Source organism: Macrosteles quadrilineatus, unplaced genomic scaffold (assembly GCF_028750875.1).
Source record: "Macrosteles quadrilineatus isolate MER2022 unplaced genomic scaffold, UCM_ALF_1.0 Scaffold_2__2_contigs__length_208266976, whole genome shotgun sequence".
NCBI classification, from domain to species: domain Eukaryota; kingdom Metazoa; phylum Arthropoda; class Insecta; order Hemiptera; family Cicadellidae; genus Macrosteles; species Macrosteles quadrilineatus.
In genome coordinates this window covers 91,949,847-91,971,773 of record NW_026542595.1, presented here as the reverse complement: position 1 = coordinate 91,971,773, position 21,927 = coordinate 91,949,847, and the positions used below count along the sequence as shown (strand labels likewise).

Here is a 21,927-nt window from a genome sequence, read left to right as displayed (position 1 = left end):
AAATCCATACACCTGTGTTTTAACGGTGAAGGAATACGTTGTTATTGGTGCATTTTAAAACGAACAAAGCAATGAATTGTTTGTAAACAATGCTATGTCGTTTACTGGATCACTCGTATATATTGAGTAAAAAACTTCGATTATTGATAGAAGTGGATTTCAATTCACATGTTGAATGCAGGCTTTAGCCAGTTCTACACTGAAAATTATCGTAGTTGTGTAGAGCTATTGACAGAGCGCGCTTTTGAGGGAGTAAAAATTGAAACATCTACTTATTTATAGCACATTAAATGTTTAATACTAAAAACTAAAGAAGAAAATTCAATTTGGACAGAAGTGCATTCCCTGAGTGGATCATTCAACTAAATTATATTTTAAAATAAACAGTGTCAGCAATCTAACACATATGTTCTACCATTCGCCTTCAACAAACTTTATTATGAGTAGATGGGAGAAACTAAGATATTTTATAGGGCAAATCACAATAGTCGCAAAAGCTTTTGAACCGCAATTTTATAGCAATGCGTGGTTGCACTATTTTGTTTAGAATTAAAGGACCATAACATACTAATTTCAATCAAAACTTGTTTTTTTTATCCAGATTTCTATGGGATTTTTATGGGAAAATAACATAAGTTACAATAACTTATACCCTAATTTGTACAGGGATTTTAGTTGTACTGTTTAAAGGACTATAACATACTCAATTTTTTCCAACATCTTTCGGGTCATTTTTCGAGAAAATTATATTTTTCCGTTATTTTATGGGATTTTATGGGAAAATCACACATGACCATAAAAATTTAAAAAAAAAAATTCCAAAAAAGCGCCTGGAGATATCATGGATTGGTACCTATATACCAAATTCCTTCAAATTCGGACCACAGATGTAGTCTGTAGTTCTGTACACATCCACACATACGACAGACACACACAAACACACACGGACAGACATCACTTCGAATTCCTAAACAATTTTTTTTTTGGGTTCAGTGGGGCCCAAAACGGATATATCCACTCAAATTCGGAAAATGTTAACGAAAACAATACTTTCTCCATATACAGTACTATGTAAGGGATAAGTAAAAATGAGTTAAACTGAACCATTTAGTAAGGATGTCTGTCTACTCATAGTTTAAAGGAATAGACACTTAAAGGAGTAGCATACTTTCTTTAATCTATGGTCTAATTAGGCTGTACCGGTATCCAAAAGGCCAATGGTAATATTTGTACGTACATCCCACGTACTGTTTTGATCACATGGTTCGTGTCACCGTCGCCATACTGTTGTTATCAACGGAAGTCCTGTGACAAGCAACTACCATGTTTCAGTATCAACATGTTATCACCATTCCTTAATTGCAACTAATTATAGGCTACATCACAATGAATAAATGCATTCTATTGTCCATAAGCCTGGTTAGCGTCCAAACCTGTGTTTTAAACTGTAAACTTACAGGAGTTTTTAACGTTGTATTGAACAATAAAAAACATTATTGATAATAAACTGGTAATATATTTTCGCCTGAATATACATGATCAACTTTTTAATTACTGTCCCCACATTGTCAGGAATTCTACGTACTTTATTTTTTGGATCAATACGAATATAATTAGGCAATTAATGTATGTTAGTGTTTCTCACTGTCGTCATGCATATTACTAAATACCACAGAAAACGTAGTACGTTTTCTGTGTAAATACTGAAGTTCATGTGCAAATCCTAGAATTTGATTGTTAGATTTAATAACAGGTGCTCTCCCATGCGTGAATAAATTACTATGGTAAAAGTTACATCGACAGTAGAAAGTCATATAAAGCTTCTTATAGTGTTTGATAAGTTTTTTTATATCGTAAAAAAATAATATAATTATCAATTTTATTAATAATAACTGCGAAACAGTATACACACTATTTGTTATGTTGGCATTTACTATTATAAAATATTTAAAACTTATCAACTTAAGATATATAAATATATTAAACATGTATATGCAAAGAACAAAAGAGAGAAGGTTTACAGAATTAAAAATGTGGGTATTTAATTTGTATTGGAAAATGCGTATGGCTAAGGTTTGAGTTTAATTTTGTAATGTCAGAAGTATTAGGGGATTTTTTTATTTATTTTTGCAAGTGATAAACAAATGTATGTTTACTAGCGAGAGATTAGATTTCTTACATTGCAGTACATAATACTAAAGGTCATTCACGAATTAAAATTACAAGCTAAAGTCTACTTGAACTCGGTGAAAGTTTTTTTTTTTTTATTAACCATTGAATCGCTGGATCAAAACTATTTACATTATGTCTCCTGCCTTTTAAAAAGATACAATATAAATTTACTAAACCCGGGTAAATCAAAAGTTGAGTACCTATATCAAAAGCATTTTAAGATAAAATAAATCAAACACATACTGCTGAATATGTGGAACAAATATTTAATATATCATGTAAGTAAGTTGTTAAGTATGTACCGGTACTTATTTTATAACAAAACTCGTACGCCATCAGCAATTTATCACCACCCTCTAGTCTAAACATTTAGTCACGTTGTGTTTATTAGGTAAGTTTCCAAGTATTAATGGACGTTTTAACAAAACAATTATTGTGATTATTGGCAATATTAACGGAATTTTCTGCGGTCGTAAAATGTACAATACAAGACACAGCGGCTCATTATTTCAAGCAATAATGTTAGTATTATGCAGTAAACATTAGCAATATTAAAATAGAATCCCTAAATCTTTCCGAGATTGAAATTACTGCTTAATTTCAGAAAAATATTTTAGTTTACATTACCTGTATGATATTTAGATTTGTATAACTGCGTTTCATATGAAATGGAATCAAAATGTTACGCTTATCCAATGTATTTTTCCAATTGGAAACTCATTCGTTGATTAAATTAAATAAGATTTTTCCTTAAACATTTGAAAGATAAAGAGAGAAAATGAAACACAGTTAGTTTTTAGTCGCAGTTTTAGTTAAAATTTATAAAGACTGCTGATATTTTAAATATATCCACTGCCTTTACGTGAGGCACACGTTCTACTACACATAAACTATAATTCCAAGTTGCTATTGCCTAATTACTTTTGCGAAATACTATTGCATAGTACTTATTGAAAGTACATAGTATTAGTATTGAAATAGTAATACATGCTAATTACAAGTCGATGTTTATATTGTCCATAACGTCATTTTAGTAGTACGTATTCATCGTCATCCTACCTTTAGTCACAACCTTTGATTTCTTACTTGTACAAGCACAATGTCTCAGCATCTTGGTACATCATAACTCGTATTTAATTCACTACTAGTGTACATGTTGCTCGAATTCGAGCAATTACAAAGTATTACGGGAGTTATTTCAGATTGAATAACAGTCACAACACAATGTATTTACAATTAATTTAAAAGAGTCAACTCAAATATTACCGTTGTGTAACTCAGACCCTGTTTATCTTCGTTATTGATAAACCTAAAGCATTCCGGACGGTTCTCTCCTTCTCAAAATGCCTCGCTGTACAGGCAACACAGGTCATTAATAGAGGGCCAATTGAGAACGAAAAGTCGTTTTGGGGTAGTGTAAGGGCGCATTTGTAACCAAATAGTTGAAGTTGTCCAGGTTCATGTTCAGACTGTTGACTGTTAAGCTGATGAGTTAAGCCTATTACCCGCCACTGTTCTGTAGTTGCGGTCGTTATCACGATTGCGCCTCCTGTCTATGTTTCGTTGTCGTTGCGTCGGAGACATTTAAAAGAAATAAACAACAAATAATAAACAAATTATAGCTACACAAAACAACGATAAATGCACAAATTTAAGTTACAATCATGCTAACACAATCCATCATAGCGACACAAAACAACGATAAATACACAAATTTAAGATACAACCATACTAACACGATCCGTCTTGGGGGTTGTGTTTACACAAACTCAAACAGTAAATAAATGTACTCAATGTGTTTCATTGAATTGAAAAGTAAATAACAGCAATAAAATTATACAGCTGATCAAAATGTAAACAATTATGTTCTTCATAAGGATAACATAGGAACTTTTAAAGCCACTGGGGCAGAGCCCAAGGGACTTTTTAAAAATGTAAGGTCAGTTTGCAAATCTACGCGACACGCTCTTTCCAATGAGACGTCAATGGATAAAATCGGTTAAGAAATGGCGGAGGAGTTCAACCGACAAACTTTCGTGTAGCGTATTAATTATATAGACTAGTTGCTGTGCCCGTGCTTCGCTACGGGGTGAGAATGCAGAAGAGAATAATTCGGTTTTACTTTAAGATACTATAATATACTAAGAGAAACAGTTACAACACACTTACCAGGAAACATATAGGCAAAGGCTCAATCCTGCTTATTGATTATTTAAATTAAGATATCTTAATGTATTACAGTACTATCATTTTATATAGTGTATAGCATTTAAAATATATGAAAAAATATAATTCATTGACCACATGGCACCAAGAAACAATTCTCCTTGTAAACAAATTAAATTAAATAGCAGAACAGCATTTCTGACAACAGCTGGAGTTTCATAACAATGTTTGTTTCCCATGTTAATCTTATGGAGAAATACGAAACTTTAAAGGGCCCCAGGGCCTCTTTCTCTAATTATTTTCCTAAAAAGAAAGTTTCCTGCACAACTTCACGTTACGCTCTTTCCAATGACACCAAAAACATGTCAATCGGTTCAGTAGTTTCGGAGGAGTAATTGTTACAAAAAACCTGCTTGCGTATTAAATAAGTAAATAGATGAACTTTGTTCATTGAGCGGAGCGAGCGAAGCGAGCGAAGCTCTTTGGGATCAACTTCAATGCAAACAATATAACACCATCACTCAATAACGGCTGAACACATTTCAGCCAAACTTAACAAGACTGCTTAGACTAATAATGAGATGGTTTGTAAGCAAACACATTTCAATTAGATAATGCTAATGCAATTTAAAACGAACTTAAAATTTAAAATTTTTAACATTAGGCTTATGGGACTAAAGTAGCTATGACAGTTTTTTTGTTTACAAGAAAAATGTAAACAAGAGAATCATAAGGTATTTCTGAACTTTCTATACTTTTCTTTTAAACGATTTTAAACCATTCCTATGATTTTAATAAACAAGAAAATGCCGTTAAAACATTTTTTTAAGGCACGGAATTCACTGAAAATCGAGAAAATATACGGAACTACTTTCTCAATGCGCGGAGCATAAACAAGGAGCGGAGGGATACGGACCGGTGACTACTTTCTTGGGAACCTATTTGTGTTGCCAGCTGATTAGAAACAGCCAATGTTAGAAATCAGGATTTAATAAGCGATATATCGAACCGCATCGAAATCGGTATTTAATCCGATAATACCTCATAGGTTATATTATGTTGAATTACATCGATGGTACAGTAAGTTATTACACTTATTGATAAAACGCAGATTGAACACTGATTTAGGCATGTGGGGAGGTAGGTCGGGGTTTATGAGTATTCGTGACTACATTAAGTGTTTTGAAGTAAGGTTAGATTAGGAAGGTATAGTGTAGGTTATAGGTAGGCGATCGGGTTGTTTATTTGTGTTGCACCATGTAATTTTTATCTTTTGGAATGGAATAGTTGGTTAAGGTTAAACGGGGAAACGATTTCAAAAATGCCTGCATATGGTCTTAACTTAACAAACCATCTACAGTACTCTAGCTTTGACTTTGTATAAAGTCAATGATTCTAGCAAATTATTACATACTGACCAAAAGAAAAGAGAACATTTGGATTTGTACCTTTGACCATAGCAAAACTAACATATAATTATGGAATGTGAAAAGTTGTATATCATTATATACTATTCTGTAATATTAATAATTGTTCGGCAAATCCTCATTTTAATGGCTCCGCTGAAAATGGAATCTGCATTTTGTGAAACAGTAATTTGGTAACAATTCAGTCATTTCAAATGTTGATAACAGTAGCCTATCCTATATAAATACTGTTATTTGATTACCAAGCCACTATACCAACTATACATACGTCCAGTTACAACCGTTGATAAGTAAACCTGGGCTTATAGAAGTACACTTTTAACCACGGTATGGATAATTGTCTAGGCCTGTCCAGAAGTAGGCTACTAATTTCTAATCATATTATCTACATTGTATATTTAAGGCATGTCTTCCCTTCTTATTATTATTCTGTTTTCACTTAAATCAGCTGAATGCGATGTTTATTTATTACGTATGTTTATGCCTACATTTCAGCCATCTTATTTTATTGTTCAATAAGTAAGACTTTTTGCAGTTTTTACGTTTTTTAACATTGAAATACATGACTGATAATTCAGTTTATTTTAGTCTTTTAAAGGCGTTTTACATTTGAGTCTTACATTAAAATAGCCCTACATTTTTAGTAGGCCTATGTTTTATCTTTGACTATCAAATATCAATACAACTAGACATTCCATCCCCATGTTGAATTTGTAGCCAGCATTTTCATCAAAATCTACTGTATTCAATGGTCAATGGTATTATTAAGGCCAGTATTAAAATGCCGCTAAATCGTCCTAATAATGGCAGAAGACCTACATTCCAGTTACATTACAATCATATCCTCCATCAAGAATACTTGGTATTAACAATCATAAATTATTTCCAGCAAAGAAAGCTGAGTTTAACCTATGTTTATGCTGCACAGTTGAATTTAAATGTCACATTTCCTCTCCTGTTGTTATACAATACTCGTTTTTTAATAGGTACTGTTTTTTTATAATTAAATACTTTAACCAATTGTAAGGGTGAAAAATGAAGTCCAATGTTTTTGTTGTAGGCTACAGTTGAATTTGAATGTTAAATTTCCTTTCTCTTTTTTATACTTTAATGCCTTTTTTGGATGTTAATATCAGATTCCAACTACTGTAATATTTTCCTGGTCAAAACTACCATAATGCACTTCTCGAAGAGGTAAATTTGAATTATTATAATTTTAATCTTTAAAACCAGCATTAGTAAATAAATCTATTGACCTTTTTACATTTAGTTACTTATACAAATATACGTTTGTTCCGCTCAACTGGCTTTCACCTCTCTGAAAGCAACCCTAGTATTATTGGCATCCTGGACATTAGAGGCCTCTTTTGCCAGAAGCGGATGGTGCGTCTGATGCCACAGAAAACGTACTACTATAACCGTACTACGTATAACTATAACTATAACTATAGTACGTTTTCTGTGCTGATGCTTACCGATGATCGCTTATATGGCGATAATCTATTTGCCAGAAGCGGATGGTGCGGCTGACGCTTACCGATGATCGCTTATATGGCGATAATCTATTTGCCAGAAGCGGATGGTGCGGCTGACGCTTACCGATGATCGCTTATAGAGCGATAATCTATTTGCCAGAAGCACTTATTTCTTGAGATGATTTGATCAGTGAGTGGTTTTCTTTGGTGGCGAAAGGAGTGCTGTTTGTGAAAAGAGCTGTAAAAAGCAGATAGTGAAGTATTTGTTAGCTGAGGAATTGGAACTATAGCTGAGGATTGATTAGCTGAGGAACGATAACGAGATTTTAGAAATGTTGTGCGAAACCAGGGAAGAAGTGAGTTTAATGTTTTTGAAGAGACTTGAAGAGGGATATTATAAATTTTAAAATCACCTCCGTTCTAGAAAAGCGGGGTGTGCTGGAATGGCTTCAATCAATTTATCATCTTCTTCGCTATTTTATCCCCACTTTGATTGTGACATGCCACTAAACATACAAACTGGGTTAAAAATACAACTTAAAAAATTTTTAGGTTACCTCTATCGCAGTCAATCCTTATATTATTCCGATGACTACAGTTTCAAGGCTTAGGTTTCATCACTTCAAATTGCCCCGTATTCTTTGTTGAATACGAAGGAGTGAGGACAGAATATTTGACAGTGGAAATGATAGTTATTGGAAAATTATAAGGAATGACGTCGTCAAAAGGTAACATAATTTCTCAATTGTGTATCTACTGCGGACTCAAACACAAAGTATATAAAGACGAGACTGTAGCAAATCTAACTGCTCCAAATGATATTAATCGATATTAATTTCAATTTCTAGAATTACTTCCAGTTTCATTAAATAAATTGCCACCAGTTGTTGGTGGAGATGACGTCACGGTGTTGTTTTGATTGCTGTCACGGTCGACCCAGTTGAGTCGGTGTCTGCTGTCATTATGTCTCTGTACACCGCAGTGTGTTACGTCAAAGTGGAACTGGCTATTGTTATGGTTACGATACAATTACATATAGAACCGTGGGCAAATCTATGGAGTACACCAGACGGATATAGGAGGCACTGTGACCACATTCATGGAGCAGCATTGTGGACAAATTTGGAGAACAATGCAAGTCAATCCAAACACTCATGTGGGCAAATCTATGGAGAACTGCAGATTGATCTAGAAGGTACTGTATCCACATCAATAGAGCAGCATTGTGGACAAATTTATGGAACACTATAAGCCAATCTAAGGATCACTATTGGCAAATCTATGACGTACTGCAGACTTATCTAGGGAGCGCTGTGTAAAAATCTATGAAGCAACCTGTAGCATCACTGAAGAAAAATATTTTAAGCTATGTAGTATTGTGGAGCCCCTGAGGACACATTTATTGGGAATTGTGGATATTTCAACGGAGTATTGAGGTTTTATTTGTGGTGGTCTATGGATCGATCCAGGGAGTGTTGTGAACTACTCATTGTGTTACTGTAACATGTTTCCCTAAAGTGCTCCCTAAGGGAAAATATTGACCATATTGATTGTTGTGGGTAAACCCACGGGTTACTGTGATCAAATCTATGGAGGGCTTCCAGCTAATCTAAAGACTACTGTGAGCTAAACATGGTAGCACTGTGGACTAATCCTTGGAGCACTATTGCTATTGACCATCTATGTAGCACTGTGTGAACATCTATGGAGCACTTCAGGCTAATATATTGACACTATCATTGTTGTTATGGAGGTCCCGCAATAATTGTTTTCGTTATTGTGGATTTTCATCACACTTCTTCATTTTATGTTTGAACAAAGGGATTTACTGCAAGTTTTCCTGTGATCATAAACAGATTCTCCTTTATAACACGCTTAATAGGTCAAATGAGTTGTGGTTGGTACTAAACAGTGCAAACACTTTTAAGCACGTCACGAAGTTGTTTTGATACATTTACAGACGTATTCTGATTCTCAATGATAAAATATATTTTATTAAATGCACTTAAAATGCCAGGACGAATTCGTCACTGTCAAGGTTACATCAACACAACTATAGCGATTACATGTAGTTAAAACACACGTTTTCAGATTGTGCAATTATAAAAACACGTGAGTGACAATCATCGTTAACTTGCAGGTGGATAAACAAAAGTTGGCTAGGCAGGGTCGAGAGCAGGACTGGTATATCAAGGTCAACCGGCGCCCTTGGTAGAGGCTAGATACATGAGATCCTGACATATCCTGCAAACACTGCGAGTATCCGGCGAGGAAGTTGAAACTTTATATTCGCAATATTCTCATTTCTTTAGTTATAAGTTGTTCTTTTCAGTGGGGTGATAAAAAAAATCAATTTAACTACCAAATGAAAACTAACTTATATACCATGGTAATGCATTTATTTGAACACGAGTTTTGTACCATTAATTTGTGTTCAAACAAGGTTGCCTATAATGAGCTCATAGGAAGCGAATTCTGCAGGTGTCATTTCAAAATACAGTTTCCAATCAGCTGGTATGTAATTCACATTGCGGTAAATAGAGAACGCTATCGAACAATGATAAGAAACATTTGCCCCTCAAATGTTTGTTTACGTAACTTTTGAATATCTTTTGGTTGCAGCATTATTGTCGCAACCATTGACTATAGACAGAAGAGACTTCCCATGTGATATAAAAATTTGAAGCCAAGAAAATAGATGAAGTTCAGGACCATGTAAGTAGAGTTTACTCTGGTGTATTGGGTTAAATATTCATTAAAACCAATGCAGTATCATAGCAAATAGTTGATTGATTTATCACTTGACACAGAATATTATCATTAGGTGGTAGACCATCTCAACAGATTGCACCACGTTTTTTGGCTTTGAATTTTTACATTACATGGGAAGTATATTCTGTGTATAGTCGTGCAACATGCTACATAGCAGACGACACAACTAGCCTTTGATAAATGCAATATCTTGTATTGAGTTGATTTAACTGGCGTCTACAATTATTATATATCAATATCACGCCAACATACAATTTTTTTTTGTTGAGATAAAAAATGTCACGACTCATGAGTCCACGCCGACAATCCACAGATGCGAGCATCTGTCGTGTTATTGCCGAAATACGCCCCCAGCTGTTGGAAAGAGTGTTGAAAAATTGAAAATTACACTTCCAGACTTCTTATAAGCATGCCATGGTGCCGATGTTCCCGAAATAATGTTCAACCCCAACGGTACAACAATTTTGTGTAAATAAATGTTTTACCACGCTAATACAAGTTATTCTTTATAGTTTTATTTCATTTTTAAAACTGCTTCACTACAAAAAACACTACATACATTATTTGGAGGATTTTAGTAAAGCTTCTTCACAACCGTGTTAAATGTGAACTTTATTTGTCCGGTTTACTGTAGAGTCGTGTTTTTTATACACTTTGTTTCTATTATTTTATGGTTAGTTTCTCATGATTTGTGCCTCACTGTTTGGTTATGTATAACTAGTGGACAAGTAATTGTTTATGATTAGATAGTTTTATTTGGTTAAACGAGGTTTTAGATTACTTAAATAGCAAGAAACAAATTGTAAACAAAACACGACTCTACAGTACACCGGACAGAACTAACAGTAAAATCGGCTTCAGCTGTTCCATAAGGAAGGGAAATCTACTTAGGGGGTATGTTTTATCTATGGTTTAACTACAGTTAGATAGTCAATAAAAGAGTATCAGCAGTCAGCAGTCTGACACATACTTTCCCCCATTAGCTTGTAAACAACCCTTATGATAGGTAACTTAAGCATTGGGAGTAACTATGATAGGTACTTCAATGGGAGTTGCAGTAACTTTTGAATCGTAATTTTTACAGCAATGCGGACTGTACAATTTGTTCAGAGTAAAAAGGAGCATAATATGAGTTACCGACTTCTAATCAAAGTTCTGGTCATTTTCGTGACCCAAACCTCAAACTTGAAAATTTTTAACGAAAGCATTCTCCAAATCACAAAAAAAAGAGAAGTCGTATGTATAGCCGAAGGTAAAAAAGAGACGGAAAGTTTACGAAAATGGATTTTAAATAGCCTAGCCTACTTTTATTGATTATTGTACTTTCTTGATCAGGGTAGGTAAATCACTCCTTATGATGTAGATCTATTAATCAAGAAATTTAACTTACTGTAAATAAGTAGTTTTATTCACTTAAAACAAACATAAGCTTTGAAAGTTAAAAGTAACTAATGCAGGAATAGTTTTTCTTCGAAAACAAGTTTAGAACTCTATTTAATTGCGCAATTTGTAATAAGCGCATTGCGCGCGGGTTCCTTGTTAAAAATACAACTACATGTGGCTGTGTAATTAGATATCCTACAAGACCTTGAAATATCATGTCATCACAGTGTAATGATACCTGCCTTGATTTTCGCCTAAGGTCAAACATCAAATTTGTCTTTGTCCAAATAATCCTTCACACACACGCCACTTCTCAATTCCACCAAAGTAAGAAGTGCGGTCGATTGCCTGCCTTATTTGTTTATAACATATGGTTAAGGTTATGTTATTATATTGTTGTAAGTTTGAGATCGATAAAGCCCAAAGGTCAATAATTTTCTATAGTTTTAAAAATCATATGATATTATACTAAATTACAAAATGTTACCTATTCTTTAAGTATCGATACACTAGTGGTGGTCAGCTCCATTCATTGCTGTTTTGGTCATTTCTCATTTACTAAAGCAATCATGTTATGTTTGTGAAATGTATTTTCAACCATAGTACCGATCCAAGTAAAATTTAAAATGTTGTAAATCCTGTGGTTAAAACGACTAACTAACACGCTGACACACACACACACTTGTGAAACATTTACCAGTACCTCCATGGATTGTGTGTGTGCGTTATACAAGCTACAATGGCAGTAAAGTAATTCCATAAACTTGTATATCGCAACGCAAGACTTGACCTTGAGATTGACTCATTGGTGATTGGCTCTGGCTGAGACTGTTCAATGTAATTAACCCAGGTTTTTCATCCTCGGAATGTCAAGGGAATTGAATTTATCTCGGACATTAACATTAGCGTTGGATTGGAGCAATCTTGATTGTTTCCACTGTTGTCATTTCTTTAAATGCAGTTCAATGTCTTTGGTGAACGGGAGAGTTCAGAAAAAAATCAATTATTCATATTAATATTAATTTAAGATGGGGACTTTGTGTGTATTTTAACCCAAGCCTGAGTGAAGAATGAGTGTAGAATGAGGTGTGATGCCTTGTGTAGCTTTGTTACTGACTAAGATAAGCTGTTTCGTTACACAGGACCATTTATTAAAAGCCCAATGTCCAGTTTCGAACCACCAAAATGCTAAACACTTTTTTTCGGATTTTTTTAGGATCGAACCTGCGACCATTTGATTACTAGATTATCACTATAACCACTGAGCTATCCAGAAATTTAGATTAAGGGATGAACATCTTATCTAACTTAATTACGTTATTTTAGGAATGCTGTCAGTTAAACTATATGTAACATGGCAATGTAGTGTAGTTCTACCGTTGTAGTAAAATGTAAAAGGGATAGTGGTTGATACTTTGAGTAAATTCTTTTTCCAAAAGCATTTCACACGATTCTACTAAAACCGAACCTCAAACAGGGTGTAGTTTTTAAAAGTTCAATCAAACCCCTAACAAACAGATTTCACACCACGATTTTATAGGAATTTAAATTATTAAGAATATTATTTATTTGTGTTTAGAATTAATTACTTTATCCATCGGTTGGTCCATGTTTAAACAATATCGTGATGTTTGTCAACTTCTAAGCCACCCAACGTATGTGGTTGATAAGTGACTTTAAATATCCCCACAGAAAATAATACATTTATTTGAGATAAATTGCCGCGAAAATTAGCTTACAGTTCACTTCCCACCAAATAATGAGATAATTTAACGTTACGAAATCGATAAGCAAGAAATGAAATTATAGATGCGTCTTTTGACATTTTGTTTCATCTTTCTGGGTCTAAAGCTCTTCCACGTCATTGAATCATTAAGATTACCTTGGAGCTAAGATTCGGACCGATGTTACTGTTGGAGGTTGACATTGAACTAGGTTCAGTTTCATTAATTCTACGTACGACACCCATCTTCATAAACTAGTTCTCAACAACTATAATTTCAAAAAACAAAATTTTTTTATCAACTACTTTTGATTGTAATATAGTTTTTCTGTGTTCAAAAAATAGCACAACTAAAAACCTCCACATTACACGTTATATACCTTAAACCGTCAATCGTGCCAAGTACAAACCTTCAGCGATTCTTATTAAAGGTAATTTTATGAAGTTAATGTATAACGTTCTCAGTTTATAGTGTTGTTTTTAGGTTAAGGTCAAAACTGCATCAACTTATCTTCTAGCTTGCACTCTGTAGTGCGATCTCGAGGTTGTCTACGTTCGCGGTAGCGTTGAAAGGTAGTCTTTGCTACAGGTAGTAAACATCTATGTTCTAGTTTGTAACAAGTTGTATGTAATTCGTATTTACGGTTCTTTAAAAGTCATAGAAAACAAAAATATCATGGACCTAGCCTTTGGCCTGAATACTTTGAAATTGATTGCCCTCCAACCTCACTAAATTAGATATTTACATTTACAGTACTGCCTAACTGATTATTGTGGAAAATGTCCATCACGATTTGCAAAAGAAAAAAGTATTAACTAAAAGTTTTGGGATCTGGAATTCTGATTCCGTATATTCTCCATAAAATCTCTAGCATTAGTGACGCCTTTGAACGCCCGCATAGAATGGTTCCAGTGATCACATGTTAGTTTCAAATTCGCCATTACGTCTACAATGGATACTGGATACTTGTTGATTGCGGTCACGAACGTTAGACAATGCAGTATTAGAACACGGCTAGAGATAGTGATAGTGATATGAAGGCGTGCCGTTTGTTCTCAGCGACAATGGCCATTGACGTGCGTGCCCTTGATCATAGAACACAGCGGGCAGAGAAGTGATGTAACTACGCTCTACGCTCTGCGGTGTCAACGTACCGCAACGTAGCCTGAGCGTAACGAACCTAGCGTCACGACCCATGCCGCAAAACGCAAAACTGAAATGACGATTGCAGAACAGACAAGACAAGACAGGTTCTCGGTTATCTAACAATCATGATTCTTCTCCGCAATAGCAATACCGCCTTGTTGAGGAGTGACTTAATAGGTGACACGAGATGTACAGATTATGTTATGCAACGGACAAATTGGCCACAGCAATGAGGTGGTTAACACCACAGCCTGTGTCCAGTGTGATGAGATTAAAAGACCAGGTACGCGAAACATGTCCCTGTTTGTCTTCAGAGGCTGCGAAAATTATGCATCGTCTAATATGACGAAATTATCATAGAGTCACTATACGGAGATATCACAGCTACAAACATCTGTTGAGAGATAAGAGTGATAATTTGACTAGGATGCAGTGATGTGGCGGTTGTTACTGCATTTGATAAACTCAAAAAACACATCGAGCACATATTATTTTTACTATGTGCTCTATGAATGTACATGAGGTGCAGAGAGACTTGGGTGGGGAATAACGGTTACACGATATGAAGATGCAACAGAAATACTCGCAAGTACCTCTAAGAAAGGAAGATGGAGATCTTAGGGTAATTTACACTCATCTGCAGACTGATTTGTGTAGCTATTTTAGTAGGGACCTCGTCTAAAAGCAATCCCTGAGAATGATAGTTGGGGATTTTCGGTTTTGAATTCTTCTGATAGCCACCTCATAGAGCGATTAGGTGGAGGTCTGTCAGTAGTTAATTTGTCTGATAGACACCGACAGAAATTGGATGAGGGGATTCTCCAGTAGCACATTCGTCGGGAGTGCAGGGCCAAGTGCCATTTGCCTAAAAAGTTTACCAGGGTTATTTTACAGCCTGAGGCTTGGAGGTACGAGTGCCAGCCAGGTATGAGCGACCGATTCCACGGTGCGGTGGGTATGGGGGTGGAAAGATCGACCAAGGGGGTGGGTCGGATGAGCAAAACTTGTTTGAGGGATGAAATGAAACTGTCATAAGCTAACCTAACAAAACATGCTGGTTATAAAAATGAATGAAGGTGTACTAATAAAATCTAGATTTTTAATTGATATTAGGGTAGCCCAGTTAAGAATCTGTACACGGTCTCCGTTACATTCTGCCCACTACACCCCCTTCCACCAATACCTCTCCCTTGAATACTTACTCAAGAAATTACTCAAGAAAATACTTACTCTTACACTCTAAGGAGTCAAACGGCACTCGGGCTTCCCTGACGGTTTTGACAGTTTATGACCCCCACGGCAAAATATAGGATGATTCTCGCTCCGCTTCCCATTTGTCGGATAGAAACATCTGAAAATGGAAGCTCATATGTTACTCCCTCGTATGAGACGTACTGAGACCCTTAAGCAGTAAATGGGTGGTTGATCTAATAGCCACCTCTGACTGAAAATGGGAGGTGTAGAACCTCTGGTAGTGTACACGTCTGATGCAACCAAAAGCTCAAAGAATGATAGGGGAGATTTCTTAGTGTAGCATGCGTCTAATAGCCTCTCAATGATTGTAGGTTGACATATTTCGGCAGTGTGCTCATCCGAAACCAACCTATGAGGAGTAGATCCACGGATGATGGATCGCGGCATTGTCATATAACTACCTCTTTTCACTATCACAGGTGGAGCAGAACTAGAGCCAACTAGTTTTTGGAACCGGTGTGAGAACCGTGCCCAGCTGTAAGTTGAGGAAGCAATTACACTGTTGGATAAGGGTTAAATAGATGACTTAACGCCAACGACAATCCCACGGTAGATTTGTATCTGGTCTCCATCTGAGCTGAGGCTATCTAGGACAGACTTATACTGGAACTGTAGCAAAATCGATCGACTTATGGTGCTTGTGTTTGGGATCAACAATGTTACGTGATATTGGCTTGAATTGTCACCACGACAAACCGCTGTTTCAACAATAATCCACCACTTACAGTGTTTAGTGTTTTTATTTCTTCGTTAGCTCTTTTAGTGTATAAATGTTAAGCTTGGGGCTGTAACAGAGTAATTAATAGACATAGAGAAAAATTCCAGATATTCTTTAGAACATTTAACATCGTGAAATTAGGAACTGACAAGCATGCTCACATTTTGAGGTCGAAATAGTAGGCTTTAAAGGAATATCGGGAATACAAACGTACGTGAGTGTATCTGATTTCCATGGGAAGTGAAAACTAACAATATTTTACTTACAATTTGATTATTATTACCATCCACGAAGTATTTTGCCGTCATCACCTGACTCAGTACAAAGATCATTCTAATTGAAGTGGTTCCAACCCTGCATGTTCCATTTTAGTATAACTGATTTATTTTCTAAAATAAAACACAAGTTAATAAAAATTTAAACTCACAAACCAGCTATCTCGATTACTTCAGACATTAAGGCTTTGTTCTCTCACATGCATTGTTTGGCAAGGAACTACGAAGGTCTTAGCGTGACCAAAGATTGCGTGACGTCTGCAGCAATGATGTCACGTTTGTCACGCTCGCTGTGTCCCAGAACAGTTGACCAGCATACCAACATATTCATGCGGGACCTACACCAACACATCACCAACCACCGATATCACCACCATCTAGATAGGGTCATAACGTGACAGTTGTATATACCATCTGGTGTTGTTGTGTCACGTTTGTCACCCTCGCTGTGTCCCAGAACAGTTGACCAGCATACCAACTCATGCGGGATCTACACCAACACATCACCGACCACCGATATCACCACCATCTAGATAGGGTCATAACGTGACAGTTGTATATACCATCTGGTGTGGTTGTGTCACGTTTGTCACGCTCAATGTGTCCCAGAACAGTTGACCAGCATACCAACTCATGCGGGATCTACACCAACACATCACCGACCACCGATATCACCACCCTCTAGATAGGGTCATAACGTGACAGTTGTATATACCATCTGGTGTGGTTGTGTCACGTTTGTCACGCTCAATGTGTCCCAGAACAGTTGACCAGCATACCAACTCATGCGGGATCTACACCAACACATCACCGACCACCGATATCACCACCCTCTAGATAGGGTCATAACGTGACAGTTGTATATACCATCTGGTGTGGTTGTGTCACGTTTGTCACGCTCAATGTGTCCCAGAACAGTTGACCAGTTGAGGGCATAACGATACAGATTCAAAACAGCTGTTCATTATTGCTGGTTTCTAACTGAACCCAGTTGTCATTATAATGGACTCGTGTGCAAATTACGTATCGAGTTCAAAACTTGTATACCCCTTAACCTTTTGTTTACCTCGTAAAAATAAAAAAAATCATGAAAGGTCTACGCCGAAAAGAGTTAATCATTCAATCAGGCTACAATTGTTTATAAACAAAGATTGCCTATTTAACCCTCAACTGTTATGTCTATTTTACAATTTGAGTGAGGTTGTATATTCAACCGATGGTAATCAGCTGTTACTATTCACGCTTAAAACCGTTATAAACCTAGTTGGTCAGTAGCACTCAGCCTTTGAAAGTGCTATTAAAAAATAAATCAAAGGCTTTGGAGGCAAACCCCTCAAACAAATCCCCTATTTATTTACCATTCATCCTTCCGCTTGATCGTATTAAAATGGCACCTCAATCGTAAAAATCGGTTCAGTAGGACGGGCGAAAAGGGGATGTTAAAGAGAAACCCCCTAATTGAATTACGTATAATATATACATCAATATAGCCAGTTGATCTTTGTCAGGCTAACCAGGCAATTGCGGTATACTCATTGCCCACCATAAATTAGTATGGTCCTAATGTTTTACTGTGTCTTCGTTCTCAAAAACCAACGTGATTGTAAACAAATCCACACGACCGTGGTTTATTCGTACTCGACGCCATCAACAAGACTGGGATGTTTATTGCTCTTGTAGCGGAAGGTCGTCAACATCCTGTAGTCCTGGGTGACCAGTGCTGATCCTTCCGTGCAGTTCCTGCCAAGGACCGGTCCCGACCACGGCCAAGGTCGCCTCTGTGACGCAGCTCTGCACTCTGCGCACTCGCGGCCACCGCGCAGCCGCACTCCGCACTCCTCACTCCTACTACGCTACCGTCAGCCTCAGCCCCAGCCGTCAGTGTATCTTGTGCTCTCCTACATGGAATAACCCTCGGACACTTACTTTACCACACTCTGTTGATTAAAGGTAACACGGAATTGTCATTTCTAGTAAACCCATTGTATGTACAAATATATGATTATAATTGTTTTTATCGATGACGCATTGTATAAAAAATAATTTCTGTAGAAAATCTATATACTTAAAATAGGAAGGGAACCCTGTTATATACATTTTTCACCTGTCCTATTTAACTGATATATACGATTAAGGATTCATTTTAAAATATCTATTGCAAAGAAGAAATGTAATTAAATGGATAATCTTTGTCAGGGCTTAGCTTCTCTCTTTGGTTTATTTATATGATGCGATTTAGTACAGGTGCTGCTGAATTAACTTGCTTAAACATGTTTTAACATTTGAATTGTATTTAACAGCTGGTAACCCCAGTTTAACAGTCAGTTTTAAACGAAATGGGAAACTGTTTATAAATGTGAATTTTTAATATACTACTTTTATCGTTAGTTATAGCTTGATTCAGGTAGGCTCTATATGATATAGATTTTATTTATTTTAAATTTTGTAAGATATTAGGGTTATTAATATGTAATAATTGTCTCGAACAAACACATAACACATGCACCTAATGGTTACACAGGAAATTCCACAAAATTGCAATTTTAAATCCCAATGTTATTTTTATGGATAATAAATAAACTGTTTTAGTTTTCTTGTTTATGATCATATTTTGATCAAATTTGGAAAATGCACCTATACAATACTAAACTATAAACATTTCACACAAAAAACACTTTATTGAGCTCCCTAAGTTGTAGAAAACCTAAGTACTCGTTAAACTAATGCTATTTAGATAGGGAATAAATGTGATATTTTTAAGGAGATATTTTATTGTAAATCCAATCAGGCAAAAGGAAATTCACTTAGTCCCCAGGTTTGCTGCGGTGGGGGTGTTAAATCTTATGATCTCGCGGAGGAACAAATGATAACTAGAAAGGTAGTTCCCTTCAGACCTTCACCCCCTAGCGTTAGATTTATATATAGACTTTTAATATCCAGTGATTCTAAGCAACTTTCTTTATAACGGTTTGAATGCGAATTCTAAATTATCAGCTGATCCTTCAACGACAGTTAACCCACAGTCAGATTGCAAACACGAGATGAAACAGTTTATGAAAGTGGATTTTGAATAGGTCACTTTTGATAATAATTGTAAACCCATTGAGCTAGGTAAAGTAACTGTTTTTTCATGGCATAAAACTATAACCAACAACTGTAATTATTGTAAATTATTAGGTTTATTCACCCAACAACTGCCATACACAATGATAATTTTTGAAAAGTAAAGGATTGCATAATTTTTTGTCTCAGCTTTAGAACCCTATTATGTGCAATTTGCAACGGGTTCCTTCGTGTCACGTATTTGTGGTTTAAAAAAGTCAGCCCATAAGCCACCATCATTTAAGCTCCCGATTTACCAAAGAGTAGGAGATTGAATTTGATAATATCGTCGCGCTATTATATGGAGTTCAAATTATCTTAGTAGGCCGTTAAAAAGTTATTTAATTTTTATTTTATTAAGTACAGGGTGACGTATAAAGAGATAAAGAGATTTAAACTTTTGATTTTACATTACTTGTACATTTTGATACCTTACTCAATTTGTTAAGTAGAGGTTGTAAAAATATTCTGGGAAAATTTCAGCTCCCTGACCCTTGTAAAAACAAAATGGTGACATATTGAAAAATTATACTTAAAAAACATTAAAAATGGTGTTTTTCGTTTTGTAAAATATTGTTGTTGTCACATTCTAGGGAAATATGGCTTTTTCATCAGGAAACTAGAACATAGCCTAACAAAAAACCTAAAAGTAGAGTCCAAAATTATTTAAACTGTGATCCATCTCCAGTTAATAAATAAATTATAAATATAATTATTAATAAAATATTTTCAATCTGCCACCATTTTGTTTATACAAGGGTTAGGGAGCTACAATTTGTCCAGAATATTCTTAAAACCTACTTTGTAAACTGTGTAAATTTTCCAAAGGTTCGGTGCATAATTGGTCTAGTAATATAAAATCGAATATTTAAACCTCTTCGTGGGACATTATTACTTATTTATGTTTTAGTTTTAATCTTATGAATCAACGTAAAACGTTGTCTACGTTGTTATCATATTAGTTTAACATTTTATAAGTAACGTAGGCCTATTTACGTACCAGCATTTTATTTAAACTACGAGAATAGTATTTTCACAATACAATTTTATTTGTTATATAGGTATATACAGAGTGTTTAATAAAATGCATTTTAATGATATTGTTAAATCTAAATATATAAAAGGCAAAGCCCTCACTGACACACTCACTCACTCACTCACTCACTCACTCACTCACTCATCACTAATTCTCCCACTTCCCATTTACCTAGGAGGCTGCAATTTGGTACACCGATTCTTTAGGCATTAAATAGGAAAACTAAGTTGTTTTTATTCTGATCGGACTCTCGGGCTCCGCCCCAGTGGCTCTGGAGTTTCCCATGTTAACCTTATGATTTTTCATATTTAAAAGGAATTAATGAATCTTAACAGCTGTTTCAATTAAACAAGTTGGTTCTGTTCTATGATGTTCAATAGCTTTAAAGTTACAAGGATTGCCAACAGGGTGCAGCACTATTTTTTTTTTTTAATTTATGACAACAGCTAATTTGCAACCAAAAGGTGAGTGAGCGTAGCGAACGAACTTCAACCTGGAGGCGAGTTAGCGTAGCGAACGAGCTAACCAGAAGGCAAGTGAGCGCAGCGAACGAGCTCCAACCTAAAGGTGAGTGAGCGTAGCGAACGAGCTCCAACCTAGCACTTAAACCAGGACGTGATTGAGCCATGCGAACGAGCTCATCTTGAAAATTAAGAAGTTAAACGGGGCAAAGCCCGCGGGTACAGCTAGTATATTTATAATTCATCACAGCTCAGTTTAGTAATCGAATCAAATAAGACTTGTAAACAACCTAATGATAGTATTAAATGTTCTTTAAGCACCTAATTTAACACAGATACTTTATTAAACCATCATTTTGAAGATAAACTTCCTGTAACGAATTGTTATTGTTACAGATAAGAACCCCCGAATCTCTCTTAATCTCACACCCTCAATATAATTTGTGTTCGATTTCGTTGTGCGTATCCAAACAGAAATTCATTGAAACGCGTAACACAACATTATTTGGTATAATGGCAATGTTATAGGACAGTAACTTAAAGCCATATCCGCATGCTTATGATGCGAAACTGTGCCAAAACATGTTTAGTTAAATTATAAACAATTTAACTAAACAAAAATTTGTAGAGTTAGAAATCAACGCGAACAAATATTCCTTATTTGAGTGGTTATTATGGTGTTCGCCTAGCAATAAATAGTTCACCGGTTCGATCCTGAGAAAGATAAGCAGCTTTTTGATGGTACGAAACTGGACCCAGCTGTTCCTGATTATTGGGCTTTAAATAAACTAGGTGGCGTTCGCAGAAGCATCCACA

The 21,927-nt window shown here is 35.6% G+C and overlaps 1 protein-coding gene across 3 annotated transcripts in view; it reads left to right on the top strand.

The window, feature by feature from the left end:
• LOC128987158 (uncharacterized) overlaps positions 1-21,927 on the top strand; it is a 38,861-nt gene that overhangs the window by 1,317 nt on the left and 15,617 nt on the right. Inside the window, exon 1 of one of the 3 annotated variants that reach the window (XM_054407896.1) lies at positions 18,294-18,395. The exons of 1 other annotated variant lie outside the window; for it this stretch is intronic. The gene's annotated coding sequence lies outside the window, so the exon portion shown is untranslated. Of the gene's footprint in view, positions 1-18,293; positions 18,463-21,927 lie in introns of those variants that run through there. One more of the 3 variants, XM_054407894.1, reaches the window with a different exon arrangement.